The 14,153-nt window shown below is 36.4% G+C and overlaps 1 protein-coding gene across 2 annotated transcripts in view; it reads right to left on the bottom strand.

Moving 5' to 3' along the window:
• CTC1 (conserved telomere maintenance component 1) overlaps nucleotides 1–14,153 on the bottom strand; it is a 283,472-nt gene that overhangs the window by 31,768 nt on the left and 237,551 nt on the right. The window lies entirely within an intron of this gene.

Below are 14,153 nucleotides of genomic sequence, written 5' to 3'. Positions count from 1 at the left end.
TAAGGTCTCCTGTTTCCAAACATGTACTATGATCTCTCTTCAAAACTTGAAACGTCTGGTCTTTGACGACGACTTTCCCATTAGATTTGCAGCTAAGACATCTCTAATATTTGCTGATGACAGTGATACTCCAGCAGGCCTTTCACCTTCAGTATTCTTGATGAAATTAAGCCCCCAAATGGATGATTCGGCTTTTTGGCAGAAACTCCTTAACAAAAGGTACACTAATTTGAATCTCAAGACTATATCTTTCAACAGCATCAAGATCGTTAGCCAAGAGGGTTTGCATCCTCCAAGCCCTGGATGAAAATTTCACCACAATATTATCAAATATATAAAATATCCAAGCATGCCAACAAGAGTGCACTTTATTCGTTTTTATGCATTTTCCCATGGACTCATTCTCTTGTCTCATCATGTGAGATAAATAACATAACACTGCTTTTTCCTCTTATTTTCTTGTGGCCCTTATTTTTTTGTGCCTCCCTATTTTCTCCTGGCTCCTATTATTTTACAAGTGCTTTTTCTTAAATATTCCCCCCTTTACCATTTATATCACCAATGTGTTATAAAATGAAGGGGAATCATTTAATCTAAATATTTCCCACAAACTATAGATTATGCATTAATAAAGTTATATAACTAAATTCAACTTTATAAAAGACTTTGTTAATGCATAATAAATTATATCAATCATAAATAAATCATACCATTGATATTGAGCAATTTACCATCGACATACCACTACATTGGAAGTCCAAATATAACCATAATGACTTACTATAAATAGTAAGTATGCCCACAACTGCCTCAGAACACCCCAAAATGAACTATAATTGAAACTGCTTAGACCAAATGGCCTAAAGTCTCTAGTATGTTCTAGTTAGCCTACAGGACCAAGAGAAAATAGGATAACGACAGCATTGTGTTGTAAAATCTAGAGAGGGGACATTATAATTCACCCCCAACATTCCTTGTCCTCAAGCAAATTCAGCTTTGGATGTTGCAAAATGTGATCACTCTCACACAGAACATCATCCACTGTAGGTTCTTCTACTTGACCAAGTATTCCGTTATTGACGTCCTCCAAAGAGTTTTCTCCCTGGTACCAATGATCACCTCAATAACTCATATCAATTTCTCCTCCTCATCTAGGGTGGCAACTTTGTAGATGGTATTACATTGTGCCCAAAGCTTTCTTGAATTTGGGAACATGAAATACATTACGCACCTTGTTGGTGGCTAGCATCTCTAGCTTATAGTCCACCTCCCCAACATGTTGAGTGACTCTTAATGGTCCATAAAATCGTGGCTTCAGTTTCCCCACACCACTCTTATTCAAAGAAGACTGTCTACGAGGTTGGAAGTTCAAGTAAACCATATCACCAACTAAAAAATGCACTCAACCATTTGTTGATCTGCATATACATTATGTAAGTTTTGCACCTGCTAGATGTTCTCCTTAAGTGCTCCAAAGATATTCTAACTCTCTTGTACCAATTCCTTGGCCTTAGGCACTTAATTGTCACCAAAAAATAAATCCATCGAAATACATTCACATTTCTAATATAATATTGATAAGGGTTGAAGTAGTCCAATGGGAAATCTATGCTCATTCTTATTCTACTAGCATATTGAGCACTCTCTAAAATACTTCAGGACTCCATTCTTTAGTCCCTTCCCAATGAATCTCTCTCGAATCTATATGTAAGTTTTGAATAAATCAAGGTAACCAGCCAATGGGGCATCATGAAAAGATTTTAGGATCACTTCCTTAATGCGTGAAGAAGGCACCAAATAGATTTTGTCCTTATAGAATATGAGAAATGTTCATGTCATCATGAATCATGCCTTCAATCAACCCTATTGGCCACTGATCCTTTGCATACTTTGCTACATAATCTCCTTCCAGTCAGCTGATATCTCCACAAATGAACACAAGTGTGGTCTTTGTGAGAGTACATCTAGCACCACATTCTTCTTCCCTTTGACATATTCAATGTCAAAGTCATAGGCATGTAGTTTAGTAATGTCTTTTTGTTGCCTACTATTAAGATCTTTCTAACTCATGAAATACTTAATGTTACTATGATTCATTTTAATCACAAATCTTCCCCCTACCAAATAAGATCTAAATTTGGCCAATGCATGTACGATGGCCAACATCTCTCAATCATAAATAGAATACATTTTCTCCACCCCTTTTAATTTCCTGCTCTCAAAGGCTATAGGATGTTTCTCCTACATCAACACAGCTAAAATCCTATCTCCTAAAGCATCACACTGTAACTCAAATGGCTTGGTAAAATCCAAGAGAGCTAACACTAGACAAGATGACATCAAGTGTTTCAAGTGTTCAAGACAATGTTGAGTTGCATCAAATCACTCAAATGCTCCCTTTTTAGTGAGATTTGTCAACAGAGTTGATAGTCATGAGAATCCCTTAACAAACCTCTTTGAGAAGTCACATAACCCAAGGAACCCCTTTCGCTCTGAGGGACTAGTTGAATTGGTCACTCAATGATAGCTCTAGTCTTTTTTGGATCTACTCTAACCCCAACAATACTGATGATATGCCCAAGGTACAACAGTTCACTCATACCAAAATCACTCTTTGATTCCTTGGGAAATAGGGAATCACTTTCCAAAATACTCAAAACCTCCTGCAAGTGTCGCAAGTGCTCCTCCCAAGTCTTGTTGAATATAAAAATGGCGTCAAAGAAAAGTAGCACAAATTTCCTTAACTAACTCTTGAATACTTGATTCATACAATTCTAAAATGTAGCGAGGGCATTGGTAAGCACAAATAGGATCACCAAAAACTCAAAGTGGTCGTAGTGACATCTAAATGTTGTAATCTAAAAATCCTCAGCCTTCATTCTCATATGATGATAACTTGATCTCAAATCTGTCGTGGTGAAACAGCAGGCTTCATGTAACTGATCACTAAGCTCATCTATCCGTGGAATAGGGTACTTTCTTTTGATTGTTCTTTTATTCAAGGCCTTGTAATCAATAGACATCTGCATAGTCTTGTCTTTTCTCTTCACTAGAACAATAACTAATGCAAATGGGCTCTTACTAGGCCCAATCTAACCCATCTCCAATAACTCCTCAATTACCTTTTCAATTTCATCCTTGTGTTTTTTGGGTGCATGTATCGAGTATTGGTTACAAGTTTTGCTCCCTCTATTTCTATCACATGCTCAATATCTATCTCAAGAGAAAGTCCATAGGGAATGCTATTGAACATGTTAGTGTGCCTAGAAATAACCTCCTAAATGTGTGGAAGATAAGTCTTCACCTACTGATCTTAAACTATAGGCATAATAAGGCACTTTATTGCCCACTCCACCTCATCATGTCTAAATAACCGCTCGATCCTCCTAAGGCATACCATCCTGAGTCCACTGTCATATAAAGTTCTAAGTAATACTTTCCTACCTTGGTGCTCAAACCACATCTCTATTTTGTTTAAGTTAAATGTGAACTCAAAGAGAGACTTCATCTAAGTCATCCCAAGAATGACATCATAATATTCCATGTCAACTACAAATAAGTTTCCCACCATGTCATAATAACCAATCCACATGTGTAGATCAATAATCATGTGAGTGTTGTAACTTATGCTTGCTAGCCACAATATCTCTTAAGCCCTTGTACCCTTCAACCTGAAGCCCTTTCTTTTTTAACAGTTTCTCTCAGATAAATTTATGTGTATCCCTTGTGTCAACCAAAGTAATAATTCACTGCTCCTCTATTATGCCCCTCACCCTAAAAGTGATCGCTTGTTGAGTACCTCAAAGTTATGCAATGGTCTTCTCATAACCTAATTCCTCTCATGATGTATCTTCCTCATTACTTCTTTTTGAAACTGATTCCTTGGCCAAAAAGTACTCAATCAGCTTAGCCTAAGCTTTAATAGTACACTTGTTGAAAGGGGGCCATGGTTCTTTCCAATAAAAACACAAATCTTTCCTCCTCAATCATTCAACAAATCGTCATCCAATTTTTTTGATTCATTCTTAGGCTATGAGTTCTAAAAATGTTTCTTATCTTTATACTTTTTAGATGAAAAATTCTTTGAAATTTGTCCTTTGATAACGATGGTTCCACATCTCTGGCTTTCTTGTAGGCTTCCTGTAATATAGCGGGATTATGGCATGTTAATATTCTCTGATGAGATTTATGTTTGATACATTACAGTTCATCGTTTTAGGAATAATTCTCTCGAGCTTATTCTTTTGCTTTTAACTATATATCTAAATTTAAATCTTGTGTATGAACAGAACCTAGCAATAAATAATGATAAATGAAAACTCTTAAGCAATCAGCAAGTGAAGACTATATTTTATTTTTGTGTTTGCATATCCAAATCATTCCCTCAACAACATATAAATAAGAGAAAGCATAGGCGTGGAGATATGCCCACGAATGAATATGTCTTCATGATACATGGAGACGTGTTCCTTCGTGGACATGTCTCCATGTCATATTTTCAATTCACTTAGACTCCTAAACTGTCGATCGACACCGATATTCAACTAGTCTTATAATTTATAATAATCATATAGTAACTGGTCTCATAAGATAATAATGGATGATAATATGTCATCAGTCAAACTGATCAAGTTAACATAATTGATAATAATAATCATATCTATATAAATACATAATTTTCAGTATTATTATTTTAATATTAAATTCTTCAGTATTCCATTTTAATGTATCTTTTATATATATATATATATATATATATATGTATGTATGTATGTATGTATGTATGTGTGTGTATATATATATTAAATAAAGAAATATTATTTATTATATCTTGTATACACGCATATATATCTACAATGATTGTTCAAAGATGATCTTATCCGACTGAAGCTACAAATCATCAACACTCCCTCTCAGCTAGGGAGGATAAAAGGTGTATCAACATAGAGAGATATCACCTTGATGAAGTGCACACACCACCCTTATCAAATCATAACAAAAAATGCAACAATATGGAGACAAAGAGATGACAAAATGCTTCCCAAGCAATTTTATTAAACTTGAAAATCCTTACAATATACTCCAAATAAGAATACAATAGCAATTACAATAACAATTCTAAAAGATCTCTCAAGATCCAATCCAAACCCAAGCTAGTCCAGATCCGCACTCTGGTAGAAACCTCCAAGATCTCAACTTGTGCTCTCAAGCCACCAAGCAAATTTCTTGTTTCTAAACCATAGCCACTAGCTCTTCTCCAACTTTACCAAAATCCAAGTGTAAACTGCCTCACATTCGGTGATCTGTCCACACACTCACAACTCCACCACAATCCTGCTGTAAACTGCCTCACATTTGATGCTTTGTCCACAAACTCAGGAAAAATCACCCTTTAGCTTCCTCCTTCTCCCCAAACTTCTACTAAGAAGAGATCACACCTTCAAGCTTGACCTTCCAAAGCTTGATTGGAAATGCTCATATGCCTTGCTTAAATAGGTACTTACCACCCAATGCATGATTTATCCACAACCTTCTAGAATTCGACCTATACAATATCCACAACCTTCTAGGATTCCACCTACACAATATCCACAACCTTCTAAAATTCCACTCACACACCTCGATAAATGGAATGACAACCATTTTTATTATATTTTTTCTATTACGCCGCCTATCAACAAACTCTACATCAACAACAATATGTAGATTTCCATCAACACAAGCCAAACTCCCAACACCAACAATCTCATTGCTCACAACAAGATGCTCTGCAACATACAAGCCACCACCAAGAACAACTGGATCATCCATGACCGAGTGCTCCACAATCTCCATGTCAAACTCAACCAACTGATCATGAAAACCAATCTCCATCCCAACATCAACAAGGTGAGGAATATCTTCAACAATATCCTCTAGCTGCTCTGCAAGTTTTGTATGAGACTCCACAAACTAATCAAAAAAAACTTCTTCCACCTCAACCTTGCAATGCCATCTTCTCTCTCGAACAAGTCTCTTAACCGGCCAAACAACTCTCTTTCGGATCGGTAGACTCCAGCTCTGCAAATGTTCACAGAATTCCTTCCTCACCTCATCCTTAGCTCGATTAGCCCAGCTAGCCTCAAGCCAAGCAGTCATCTCAGAAAACCTCCTCTCCACCACATCACGGATATTTGCAATCATCTCAAGGTCCAATCCTCTTGGAGCCATCTCACAAGATCTTCATAAACCCTCGGCAACAAATCCTTCCCATGCTCCTTGTGACAACCTTGAATTGTTTGCAAGTTAGATTGCAACCTGTCACCTCGCATGAACAATCAGGAACCACATCACAAGTCTAGGACCACAGATCTGTAATCCACAAACTCTCTACAATCATGCCTAAACAAGGTCAGTCTTCCATCTCTACATCTATCGATCAATCTGCATGTCCTCCCAATGTCCTGGTGCAAACTGCCTCATGTTCGGCGATCTGTCCGCACACTCAAGAACTCCCACTCTGATACCACTTGATGAAGTGCACACACCACCCTTACCAAATCATACCCAAAAATGCAATGATATGGAGACAAAGAGATGACAAAATGTTTCCCAAGCAATTTTATTATACTTGAAAATCCTTACAATATACTCCAAATAAGAATACAATAGCAATTACAATAACAATTATGCAAGATCTCTCAAGATCCAATCCAAACCAAAGCTAGTCCAGATCCACACTTTGGTAGAAACCTCCAAGATCTCAACTTGTGCTCACAAGCCACCAAGCAACCTTCTTGTTTCTAAACTGCAGCCACTAGCTCTTCTCCAACTTTACCAAGATCCAAGTGTAAACTACCTCACATTTGGCGCTCTGTCCACACACTCACAACTCCACTACAATCCTACTGTAAACTACCTCACATTCAACGCTCTATCCACAGACTCGGGAAAACTCACCCTTTAGCTTCCTCCTCCCCAAACTTCTACTAAGAAGAGATCACACCTTCAAGTTTTCACACCTTGAAGCCTTCACACCTTGATGCTTGACCTTCCAAAGCTTGATTAGAAATGCTCATATGCCTTGCTTAAATAGGCACTTACCACCCAATGCATGATTTATCCACAACCTTCAAGAATTCCACCTACACAATATCCACAACCTTCTAGGATTCCACCTACACAATATCCACAACCTTCTAGAATTCCACTTACACGCCTCGATAAATGGAATGACAACCTTTTTTTTTTCTTTCTATTATGCCACATATGCACCTCGAAAATAGAAATGCCTTTTTTCCCTTATTTTATTTTTTATTATTTTTCCTTCTAATTTTCATCACTTTCTTTCTCGTTTTTTTTTTGTTTTTTTGGTTTTTCTTTTAAATTTTCCCATGCGAGATGCTCCTACATCAAACCTTAAATGTAGCATCAAATTTAATGGCACGTTCACAGATATCTTGTTTAGGAGATACCCACCATAATGATATCATCTCACGATATTAGGAGTAATGGCCTGTGAATATCAAGTCTTGTGATATTCACCAAGTACTCAATATGTCCAAGATGTTACGTTGCAGTATTATCAAAGTATGGTATATACAAGAATATCTACCATTAGATATCTGCCATACTTATATTTCCCTTGGTATGTGCACTAGCATAAAGTCTCATGATGCCTACCAAAGAAAATATTTGCACATGATGTCTCCATATACTAAGTTTCATACTATACACCATGCTATATACTGTAACTACTAACTCGGTTACATGAGATATGCACTATCATTATAATATCCTCATGATAACAAGTTAGACTATTGTAAGATTGTCACCTTACAATAGTAACTGCAGACAAACACCAATGAAAGATCATCACCTTCTATGATGTTTCCACAAAGTCATGTAGTAACTCACATGATATTCACCATGAACATTCCCAAAGGGTGGAACAAAGGCTTTCACCGCAAACTTCTCTCACAGAGAAGAAAACATTACAAGGAATTTCACCTTGAACTTCTCTCACGGGGAAAAAACTCATTTAAAGTACATCTGACATAATCACTAATGTTGAGTCTCCCTCTCAATAAGGGCTCCACTCAATAACTCCAAACTCCTCTTCAATAATGTATAGACTTCACTTTGGTAGAAGGCTTAGAGAAAAATATCGGTTCTCAGATCCTAAGTGATAATGTACTTTGAATGAATAACTTTCCAAGAATCTATCTATGGTTTAGGCATGTGCATAAAGGCTTTTGTTTACATATATGGAACTTCATCTCACGAATCATAGTCCTCTAATTGATACAATCTAATCCATATCAACATGGTCTACTCCCTCCGAATCAAAATCAACTGAAGCATATCCTCTATCTGCTCCCTTTGCCACAAAAGCATACTTAGATTCATAATAAAATGAGTGAATGTACTGAAGTGTAGGTTTATCCCCAAGTTTAGTTACATCAAATATTCATGCTAATGTGGCTCCCTTCTGCAGCTCCATATGTATCAAATTATAAAATGCCTCCATAAAAGCATTTGTCAAACAATGGGAATGGAGCATTGGTTATTATTCCCCCTCCCCCCCCCCACAATGTAAAATTCCCACTCTTATATCGTTGAACAATTTTACATCTCATCAAATATGGTAGACTTCTTTCTGTTTAATAGATATCGGAACCTTACTGTATTTGCACTATGGGAGGACACAATAGAAGCGATCAAACCAAGCTTTTAGCTATTTAAATATCCCTAAAAAAATCTCAGCGGTCACCCACTCTATTTTTGAGGAAGCCCCCCTGCATAGGACCCCAGCCTAACTGTCATAAGCAGCAACATGCCCTCCTTTTTGCTGAAGATCAACATCTGAGTCAGCAAAAAGATTTACAAGTTGAACTGCAAATTGAACATTTGGAAATACTTCAGTGTCTATAGAATGATTTGCTGCCTCAATTATGAATTTACCCTTTACATCACTAGCATTTTCCCTGTTAAGAACACCCTCAAGTGTAGTTGGGAAAAGTACATCACATTCTTCAAGTAACAATTTTTGGGGTCAACAACTTTATTTTCCCTTACAAATCCTCTGAAGCCTGTGAAGGAAGGTATGCTTATAGAAGGTACTCAAAATAAATCTATGCCCAACAGTCTCAAAATCGTTTTAGATCCATTGTCCCCTACAGTGCTCCACAATCAATATATGTGTTCAGGCAGCATTTTGATTTCCTCCAATAGATTCGTATATTGACTCCTTAGTCATCTGATGTTATGAAAAAATATTGTTCTGAACCATATTACTGTTGTTGATTTATGTAGATCTTTTGGTTTTATTTGAGACTGCAGGGAGTACAGGTGATGCTTCTAACAAAACTCGACCATATATTTTAATCTGCAATGTATTATTTTGTATATTGGATTAATACGAATGAGTAACAATGTCCTCTAGCAAGGTTCAATACAAACTGTTCTTGATGCTTAATCATTTCATCATTAAACCCAGATTTTAAAGTTGACAATAAAACTTTGGAACACTTAATGATACCTGGAAAGTCATAAACGATTTGCCAAGCTCTTGAGTTTCCGCTGGTATCATTAAACACTCAATCCCATACTTGACTTAAGTCAATGTCCAACATTACACAGAACCAGCTTTATTCCTTTAATACATTTTTATTTTTCTTTTATAAACGACTTCAACAGCGTTATCATAAATGAGTCTTCTAGTATCCCAATAGCTAGCTTCTTTGAAAAAAATAGTGCTTGTATCAATTAGGTAAACCACTCCTTGTTCATCAAAGTCTAGGTCTAGGTCATTCGTGAATCCTAGTGGTTGTCCTTTCCCCACATTAACGATGGGCTTTGTAAGTCCTTCAAAATCCAAAACAAGCAAACCAAAATATGTATCTGCAACATAACGCTCATCAGTTTGCCTTTGAAATCTTATCATCAGAGGTCGGCCACATATGTGCACAAAAGCTAGGTTGGGTATACATGGATTCTTTGGATTACGGACTTCTGATCTAAGGTAGCTGCAAATCTTTGAAACATGCATCAAGGAACTCGAAGGACTTATTTAGTCCATGCATAACAATAACAATCAAACTTCAGACATTCGCTGCATTTATGGATTTGTTATACTGCAACATTTAAATCAGATTCTGAATGTTGCATCTCCAATCTGGGAGCTATACTGGGTTTTATTTCTCAAAGAAAGAGGATCATCAATAAATGTAATTATGCCCCATGCAAAGCCACATCCAGAACTTTTAGAGTAATGAGCTCGCCAAGTACCGGTGGAATGGTGCCCAAAATATTTAATTGTAGGAAGAGCAAATCCAGAAACAGCAATTGTGAAAGCTCTGCTAGAATGATGTCGATGAGCCTATAATCCAACATATACAAAGATTTTCAAACTCACTCTATGCTGCCATCATTAAAATGTTCAAGATACAAATGGCTCAGATTCCCAATAATCCCAGCTCCGCTGGATCCTTCCCATTCACGACCCCCATGAATTATTGTTGGAAATATTTAGAATTCGTAGAGATGCCACTTTTACTGTTGGAAATCCAACACTCAACCTGTTCACAGCCAGGATGAGAATCACTAGGGATTGTGAAATCTTAAATCCTAGAGGAACTGTTCCAAAGTTCATCAAACAGCAATCTCATCAGACATTTCTAATTTGTTTATTCCCAGCAAAAAAAACCTCGCTCTGATACCATGATTATATTATTCAATCAGATTTATGTTTAATACAATGCAGTTAATCATTTTGGAAATAATTCTCTCGGACTTGTTCTTTTTCTTTTAACTATGTCTGAATTTACATCTTGAGTATGCACAGAACCTAGGAATAAATAATGATAAATGAAAACTCTGAAGTAATTGGTAATTGAAGACTGTACTTTATTTTTGTGTTCGCATATCCAAATCACTCCCTCAACGGCATATAATTAAGAGAAAGGACAGTCGTGGAGACATGCCCATGAATGAGCATGTCTCCATGATACGTGGAGACATGCTCCTTTGTGGACATGTCTCCACATCATATGTTTCAATTCACTTACACTCTAAACTGTCGGTCGACACCGATATGCAATCGGTCTTATAATTTGTAATAATCATATACTATCGTCTCATATGATAATATTGAATTATAATATGTAATCAGTCAAACCCGATCAAATTAACATAATATAGAAGTTATTCTTTATTATATCTCATATATATCTACAATGATTATTCACATATGATTTTATCCGACTGAAGGTACAAATCATTAACATGGCCCTTAATCGAGCCCCTCAGTGGTTCTGCTAAACCATTCATGAATGAAGACAACAATCTCCTCTATGAAATATCTGTAACTAGAACTGAAAACCTCTAGGACTATGAGATGAAAGTCTCAACTGAATCCCATAGTTTAAGTTATGTAAATTCCTCAAAATGCAGTTCAGGGTCCTTGGTATCAAATTTTTCAATTAATGTTTTTGTAAGCTCAGCATAGGTATCAACTTGATCATGCCCAAAAGTTACCATCCCATGCACTGCCATCTAGATGTAATGCAGCATATTTTATGGCATCATCTTTTGGCACTGGATTTAGTTATAAATATGTATCAAGTTTATACCCAAACCCTGGTTGTAGGTTCTCCTGTACCATCGAAGAATGGAATGGAGAGCTTACCCACATTCTTCTTAAGCTCATAGTGTTTCTGCCTGTTGCTCCTCGTGGGTAAGTGTTTCAACCTGACATCCATATTCTTCCTGCTTCAGTTCACTGTCTATCAGGCCCATTATTTATTGAGCACTCACCACTGCCAATTTTTCTTTCATTTCCTTGGCCTCTTGCATCATTGTTACCTTGATTCTTGTCCCTAACTGTCAAGTGTTATGTGATAAGAGATACCATCTTCTGTAAAGTGTTTTGAAGCTATTGCTGCCCTCTAGCCAACTCATTAATCATTTCCCTGGTACTTGATTATGCTCTTCCTCCATCCCTTCACCCATATTTTAAGCCATAAATGCATCACCCTCTTGTTCAATTCCGAGTTGGTTGTTAAGGTTAAGATTTGACTTGTTCTTCTTATATAATACTGATGATGCATTTAACTTCAAACCCTTCAGGATGGCAGGATTTTTAGCTATGATAGCACTGTAGCAGGTCAGCCCTTCTCGCTGATTTGTTTTGCTTTTCCAATAGCTGTAATTTTGTCAAACAGTTTGCATGCAATTGAACAACTAGGTTTGTTCAATTTATGAGTGTAAAGAATTATTGAATTTTTTATGTCGCTTAATAACTTTCAGATTTCTTATTAGAGGAAATGAACATAAAATGCAAGTAACTTGCACTCTAGAATGAAAGAAATGTAAATAAACACAATAATAACTTTCCCATATTCCAAATATGAAGTTTTTATTTCAGAATAATTTAACAATACATAATTAGATTGGAATATTATTGCAGACCTGGCAGCAGTATTACATACATTACAAAGTATAGATCTCTTGTTTCTAAACGTGTACTATGATCTCTCTTAAAAACTCGACTCAAGTCTGGTATTTGACAATGACTTCACCTTCATAATTGCTGCCATAACATCTCTAATTTTTGCTTATGACAGCGATTCTCCAGAATGCCTTCCACTCTCAGGATTCTCAGTGAAATAAAGCCCCTGAATGGATGATAAGGCTCTGTTGTAGCAACTCCTAAACAGAAGCTACTCTAACTGATTTCAATCTCAATACTGTATCTTTCAACCACATCAAGATCGTTAGCCAAGATGGTTTGCATCCTCCAAGCCCTAGATGAAAATTCACCACAATATTATTAAATATATAAAATATCCAAGCATGCCAAAAAGAGAGCACTTTATTCCTTTTTATGAATTTCCCCATGGACTCATTCTCTTGTTTCGTCAACGTGATATAAATTAACAAAACATTGCTTTTCCCCGGCCCCTATTTTTTCATGGCTCATATACTTCCATGGCTTCCTATATTCTTGCGGCTCCTATTTTTCAACGAATATATTTTCTTAAATACTTCTTCCTTTACCTTTTTCACCAATGTGTTCTAAAATGAAGGGGAACCATTGAATTTAAATATCTCCCATGAACTATAGATTATGCATTAATAAAGTTAGATAATTAAACTTGATAAAAGACTTCATTAGTGCATCATAAATTATATCAATTATAAATTAATGATCCCATTGATATTGAGCAATTTACCATTGACATACCAGTGCACTGGAAGTCCAAATATAACCATAATGGCTTACTAGCAATAGTAAGAGTACTCAAGGCTGCCTCACAACACCCTAAGATGAATTATAATTGAACCTAATTAAGCAAGATGTCCTCAAAGTCCCTCTTATGTCCTAGTTAGCCTACACGACCAAGGTAAAATAGGCTAACGGCAATGTAATGGACACCCTAGAAATGCCCAAAAACTGAACCAACTGCTGATAGGAATTAAGTCAAATAATTTGCATCCAAGTCTTAATTTCTTCGTTAAATGTTTAAACCCCTTTATGGCTCCAGAAATAAGATGTTTGTTTGTTTTTATGTCTTTGCATAGATTTGAAACCACATAACCTGAACAAGAAAGAATTTATAATAATATGCAAACTAAAGATTGAACTACTGCTGAAATTATATTAATTTTCAAACTAATAAAATAAAATACATAGCAGACTTTTCAACTCACTAATTACTCTAGCATTATAACAGAATATTCCAGTAATGACTTCCCATCTTGCTGCTACAGTAATATGAATAGTGCCGCACTACAGTGCTGGTACAGTAAAATCTGCCTTCAATCAGTCCAAGATCCTCATAAAATCATCCCTTCACAATGGCATAAGCATCGGACAAGAAGTGAGAATGATATGGGAAAACAATCAATCAGCCTGTAGCTGGAAATGCGCCCAATCTGCCTATTAATGAAGCTGATAGCAATGAATTCCAAAGGCCAAACCCCAAGGGAATGATGTCTAAAATGTCACAAGAGAGGATAGATGTCCTCTAATGCCAAGAACAGATCTGCAACTCACATCAATTTTCTTCTAGTATTCCACCTATCGAATGAAGCCACTAATGCTCCCTTCTATTCTTTCTCCAAGAGTCGATTCAACTCACATGAGCAATGTGGGATAAAAGATGTGCAAT

This window comes from Cupressus sempervirens, chromosome 3, assembly GCF_028749045.1.
Source record: "Cupressus sempervirens isolate cs-2001-9-10 chromosome 3, ASM2874904v1, whole genome shotgun sequence".
In the NCBI taxonomy this organism is placed as follows: domain Eukaryota; kingdom Viridiplantae; phylum Streptophyta; class Pinopsida; order Cupressales; family Cupressaceae; genus Cupressus; species Cupressus sempervirens.
The sequence above is the reverse complement of the archived record's forward strand: the minus strand, read 5'-3'. Positions and strand labels throughout refer to the sequence as shown.